This window comes from Drosophila guanche, unplaced genomic scaffold, assembly GCF_900245975.1.
Source record: "Drosophila guanche unplaced genomic scaffold, DGUA_6, whole genome shotgun sequence".
In the NCBI taxonomy this organism is placed as follows: domain Eukaryota; kingdom Metazoa; phylum Arthropoda; class Insecta; order Diptera; family Drosophilidae; genus Drosophila; species Drosophila guanche.
Genome location: NW_022995744.1, coordinates 787,745 through 794,186, shown reverse-complemented (window position 1 = coordinate 794,186; position 6,442 = coordinate 787,745). Strand labels below are relative to the sequence as shown.

General features: G+C 41.4%; 1 protein-coding gene across 1 annotated transcript in view; it reads left to right on the top strand.

Moving 5' to 3' along the window:
- The first annotated feature begins 673 nt into the window (after positions 1 to 673).
- The window catches only part of LOC117580564 (Ig-like and fibronectin type-III domain-containing protein 2), an 84,294-nt gene continuing 78,525 nt past the window's right edge, over positions 674 to 6,442 (top strand). The window contains exon 1 of the mRNA XM_034267165.1: positions 674 to 1,169. The gene's annotated coding sequence lies outside the window, so the exon portion shown is untranslated. The remainder of the gene's footprint in view (positions 1,170 to 6,442) is intronic.

The following is a 6,442-nucleotide window of genomic DNA, read 5'->3' as shown; positions in this document are numbered from 1 at the left end:
CAATATACCCTATTTACTCTTCGAGTACCGGATATAAAAATCAATTTATTTCATCAAAATGTATAATGAAAAAGCACAATTTGTGTGGGTCTCATTCTCTTAGTACCCGTATCATGGTAAGTTTGCCGTGAAATCATGACAGCCGCCGAAGCAGCGCACAAAACCACTCGCACTACTGCCACCTGTTAAGAATAGATACGACACCTTTTGTTGTTTGCTGTTTCTGTTTTATCCTATAGCTTTTATTTTGTTTGCCTTTGCGCTTTCGCTTCGCCATTCGCAATTCGGTAAGCTTCCGTTCCCTCTTTCTCACTCTTTGCGTTCCTGCCAACTGTCTCCTATTCACATGTGAGGCTTTTTTGTTGGTGCCGGCTTTTTATCGAAAACAGCTGAGACCCCCCCCCCCCCCCCCCCCCCCCCCCCCCCACCCCCCCCCCCCCCTCCTCTCCAACCCACCGCACTCAACCAACACAATCGTTTGCACAGAGAACCAGCTGCTTTGTGTTTATATTTTTTTTCACGTCTGCGCACCGTTAGCCAATTGTCCGCGCCTCCACTCCCCGCTGCACGAACCATCCATCACACCAGAAACGAAGCCGCTGCCGAAGCGAGCGCCAGCTCGCCGCTGGAGAACCATATAAAAAGCCCCACTTTGCTGCTTGAGGCTTGAGTTGTCTAACAGAGTTGAACCCAAGCTGAGCGCGAGAAAAGTTCTGGTGCTAGCCGCCGAAAGCATTGTCGAAAATTGTTGCCACAGTCAAAGTAAAAAACAAAACAAAAAACAAAAAAAAATGTCTCACGGGTCCCCAGCATTTGCTTTGTAAAATAAAATACAACCTGCGCTTCGTTGTGTTGTGATCTTGTGGAGAGAATAATTGTATGGCATAAAAGCAGTAAGCAAGTGTTGCCTAGATTAAAAATAAGCAATAAATCCGACAGAAATTGCAATCAATAAGCACCAAAAATCCTCCCTCAATTGCTATACCATTTGGCCAGTGTTTTCCAGTGTTTTTGAGACATGCAAAAGTGGCCAACAGAGTGTTAAAAAAGTCATAACAAAACCTACAACAACGGAACGGTAACTTGCAAAAAGAAACAGTTTATTCCAAGTGTTTGCTACCGCTGCGCTGCCTTCGTCAGTGCTGCGCTGCTCAACAAAAGAACTTTGGGTATGTTTGTTTTTTCTTGGAGATTTGCTTTTGCTCCGCAGTTTCTTCTGTTGTTGTATTCCATGCAAATTAAATTAGGCAATTAAACGAACACACACAAAAATCGTATTTTTTGTTTGGCCAAGCTTATTTCTTTATTTCTTTGCGATTGGATTACCTCATGCATGGGGCTGAGACCTTTAATGAGTTGAGGGGAGAGCGCAAAGGCGCTTTGTTATAAATTGTTTGCGTTTCGTTTCTTCGGTATTGGCAATTATTACACAATTTTTACAATCGGTAAGTTATTGGCAGAGCTTATGGCAGTTCAGCACCAGCTTGGATCCCACTGTAAGAGGAGTATGAATCCCATATTGCCATACCCTTTAGAAGTACCAGAGTTGGAAGGCTATATAGCTATTCCCTAACACCACCCTTGATTTGTAAGAATTCCTTTAGTTGTAAGAAAAGTATACAAAAGTACTACTTATATATTTACATATGTCCGTCAGTCCGATCAGATGATTATTTACTGTTTTTATAAACGAGAATTCTGTTGTGTATCGGGTATCCTATAGTCGGAACATTAACTCCTTCGCTCGTACACGTTCTTTTTGTTGGTTTTACTTTTACTTTGTGCGCTGCGCTTTGAAATTCAAATAAAAACTCAAAAAACTTTTTTAATAATAACAAAAGTAAAAGAGAAGTGTGCTGGAGGGGGACAGGGGTCAGGGTACGCTGCACTGGAATACTCGTATATTTAATTGAACAACAAAAAGAAAGCCAAACAATCATAGGCACCCACTGCAAAGTGGTTTGTTGTTGTTGCTCCTCGCTCAAACGATGTACAATGGAAACACAGACTATAACTACCAGCTAGAACAAGTGCTATGAAAAACCGAACCGAAATTAAATCAGCCACCTTTTTTTCAAAGTCTTAACCCCATTTAACAAAATACAAGTACATTATAAAACTGTAAGTCTAGAACAAACAAATTTGTTTTGGGTAAAATATATTTTTGAAAAATTAACCCAAAAAACCAAAACAAATTTAAAATACACTCTTTTTTCCTCTATGTATCTATTCCTCTCAAACATAAAGTGAAACCAACCCCTTTATCTCTGTGAAAGTTCTGTTAAAAGTAGAAGATTGTGTGAGTTTTTTAAAGTTCTTTAGATATTCACACCTCTATATAATTATGGGAATTTAAAAGATTTCCAATTTCATCCAGAAGAAGTTAATATAAACGAGAAGGGACGTGTGAGACACTTCTTACGCGTTACAACTTTTATACCCGGCACTCAGTACTAAATCTGCACCTTAGCGGTGTTTTGTCAAATTTTAAATTTTTTTTTCGTCTGTCATCTACAACACTTCTCACACCAACACGCTCCGTTAGCTCCCCGCCTTCATTTTGGCTATAATAATGATCCAATCGGATCCCAATAATAATATAATAAACAAAAATAAATAAAAAATGTTTATACCCGGTACTTGAAGGGTAAATAGGGTATATTGTATTTTTGCGGAAAAAATGTTACACACTGAAGGAAGCGTTTCCGACCTCACAAAGTATATATATTCTTGATCAGCATCAATAGCCGAGTCGATTGAGCCATGTCTGTCTGTCCGTCTGTCCGTCTTGTTGGTCGGCTAGTACTCAGAGACTATAAGAGCTAGAGCCACCAAATTTTGCAGCCAGACTTCTGTATGTTCACACTGTTACAACTGTATTTAAAAAATGAGCCACGCTCCTTCCGCCCCCGCAAAAGGGCGAAAACTTCACAAACCTACAATTTTGAAGATAAAAGAAAACTAACGAGAATGGACGTGTGAGACGCTTCTTACGCGTCACAACTTTTATACCCGGCACTCAGTACTACATTTGACTCGATTATTATAGCCACAATGACGAAATTAAATTCCAGTGGCTAAACCCGCCCCGTCCCGCAGCTTATATTTGTTTTTTCACCTTCTCTCATTCACACTCTGCTTCTGCATTATGCGGCCTCTGCCTCTGCCGACTTTTAACCCACCCCGTCCCACAGCTTATATTTGTTTTTTTTTTGTGTGCGGGCGCTGCCTCTGCCACTGCCGTGAGTTTGCAGTGTGTGGGTCTAGGGAAGTTGGCGTGAGAAGTGTTGTAAAAATTTTAAATTTAAGATTTAAAAAAAATCCGTTAAGGTTCTACTGTTCTACTGAGTACCGGGTATAAAAGTTGTGACGCGTAAGAGCGTCTCACACTGGCCATCTCGTTAAATATAAAACTTAATATAGTTTGTGGGCTCGGAAACGCGTCCTTTTGTGCGTTACATACATCCACTCTCGAGCACAAATACCATATACCCTATTTACTCTTTGAGTACCGGGCATAATTATCCTCTTAACACGGCAGAGTTCTTCTGGACGTTGATATGCAATGACTGCACCATCAAGTGGCCCATGCGACACCAAGCCAAAGCCTGTTACGCGCGGAACCCAGCAGAACGCAGCCCTCCTCCCGCCCAACCGACCGAGGGGCGCTGCCGCATGACGCGCTAGAGCTAAACATAACTAGACTAGAGCTACTATAGCTAAGCAAGCAAAAATTACCAAAATCACAAACAAGACAAAACTAAAATGAAACTAACTACGGGAGAGGTAGGCTAGTATAAGAGATTTAAGAAGAGGAAGGGAGTTAGTTGAGGATATAATGTGGTAGAGGGAATTATAATCCGAGCATAAAACCCTACAGGCTTCGTGTGAGGCATAATTCGATCTACATAGTGGAAGCAACAAAGGAATAAAGTTTCTAGTGGGTCTAATGGGAATCGTAAAGTTTATGCGGCGCAGCAAGTCAGATCTGTCTACATCCCCCTTGATCAAGTTGTGCATAAAAATTACACCAAGCATTTTTCTACGACTAACTAAGGATGGAAGATTTATTAAAAGAAGTCTACTACGGTAGGATGGCAGTCTCACAGTTGCATCCCAGTTGAGGCCCCGTAGGGCAAATAATAAAAAGTTGTTCTGTACTGATTCAATACGGTCCTGATGTGTGTTGTACTGAGGGCACCATACACATGAGCCGTATTCTAAAATCGGACGAACAAGCGAGATATAGAGAGTCTTCGTTATATAGGGGTCCTCAAATTCCTTTGACCACCTCTTATAAACCCAAGCACACCCATGGCTTTATTTACCATGGTAGAAATGTGTTCAGAAAACTTTAACTTGGGGTCTAGTTTAACACCTAGATCATCAACCAATGTAATTCTCTCAAGAGAACTACCGCAGAGGGTGTAAGGAGCCAGGAAGGGGCTGGAGCGATAAAAAGTCATTACATTGCACTTCGAGGCATTAAGTTGTAACATATTTGCACAGCACCATGACTGAAAGCTATTGAGATCAGATTGCAAGCGAGAGTGAAATGAAATGCCCTTATACTGGACACAGAGTTTAACATCATCCGCATACATAAGTACTCGAGAATTTGTTAATACAGAAAGCAGGTCATTAATAAAGAGTGTGAAAAGTAAGGGGCCTAAATGGCTACCCTGTGGTACTCCAGAAGTAACCATAACAGGTAAAGATAAGGAGTTTTTGAAAAGGACCTTTGAGACCTAGAACACAGGTACTAGAAATCCATCTCAACAGATTGGGCGGAAACCCTAGAAGGTCGAGCTTTTGTGCAAAAAGAGAATGGTTTACAGAATCGAATGCCTTACTGAAGTCAGTGTAAATAACATCCGTCTGCAAGTTACTTTGGAAGCCTTTAATTACAAAGGAGGTGAACTCTAAAAGATTAGTGGTTGTTGATCGTCGCCGTATAAATCCGTGCTGTGCTGGATATATAAGTGATTTGCAGAGATGCTGCAAGTGCGGAGTTACAAGTTTCTCGAACATTTTAGGAATAGCGGATAACTTGGATATACCTCTATAGTTTTTAGCGTCAGACTTGCTACCTTTTTTATGGAGAGGACTTATAAAGGATTCCTTCCAGATGGAGGGAAAGCTAGAAGAATGGATAGATAGAGTGAATAGTTTAAGCAAAGGTCCGCACAGAGACTCGGCACAGTACCTGAGTACACAGCCGGGAACTCCGTCAGGGCCCGGTGAAAATACCGGCTTAACTAATTTAAGTTCATGAAGTAAGGAGCCTTCATTAAACAAAGGGCAGAAAATGCCATTCGACCTTGGTAAACTATATGGATACATATGACCTGGGTAGCTTTGCTGGGAATAGGTTGTTTGAAAAAATGTTGCAAAAAGATCGGCGATTGCCTGATCATTGTTTGCCGACATATTCAAAAATGATAGCGAGGATGGATGTGCGGACGTTCTACGCTTACTGTTTACAAAGCTGTAAAACTGTTTAGGATCCTGTGAAAAACGTATCCTGCATCGAAGGAGGTAGTTCCTATAGCATTGAGCATTAAGAACAGTGAAATTTGACCGAGCTATTAAGTAATTAGAAAGAGAAGAGGGAGAACCAACTTCTTGAGATTTTTTAAATAGTCTTGATTTTAGATTTTTTAGACTGGATAACTCTTTGGTGAACCAAGGAGGTTTCGCAGATCTAGTCGGGCATGAAAGTGGGACACACGTGTAAAAAATTGTGTCAAGTACATTGTAAAAAATGTTTGTGCCTTCCATGACGTCACTGCACAAGTACAGAGCGGACCAATCAAAATTTCGAATTAAGTTATTGAGCTTCGTAAACTCGGCTTTACGAAAGCAGCGGACCCGTTCAGATAGCCTACCCGCACGATCCGATACAGTAGGTCCAATATCTATCGACACTTCGAAAGTAGGATGATAGCAGTCTTCAGGTATAGTGAGCGGGAGTGATCGTGTTAACAACGCTACGGTCGGATCCGAGACAAAGCACAGATCAAGCAATCGACCCAAGGAGTTTTTTACATGGTTGACTTGAGACAGGGACAGGTCTAATAAGCCATCAATAAACTCATGTCGTGACATGGGCACAAGGTTGTTTGACTCGTTAACCGAAGACCAGACAGTACCTGGCAGGTTGAAATCCCCAAGAACTATTAAATGGTCTTTANTCAGGTATAGTGAGCGGGAGTGCTCGTGTTAACAACGCTACGGTCGGATCCGAGACAAAGCACAGATCAAGCAATCGACCCAAGGAGTTTTTTACATGGTTGACTTGAGACAGGGACAGGTCTAATAAGCCATCAATAAACTCATGTCGTGACATGGGCACAAGGTTGTTTGACTCGTTAACCGAAGACCAGACAGTACCTGGCAGGTTGAAATCCCCAAGAACTATTAAATGGTCTTTATCTGATAG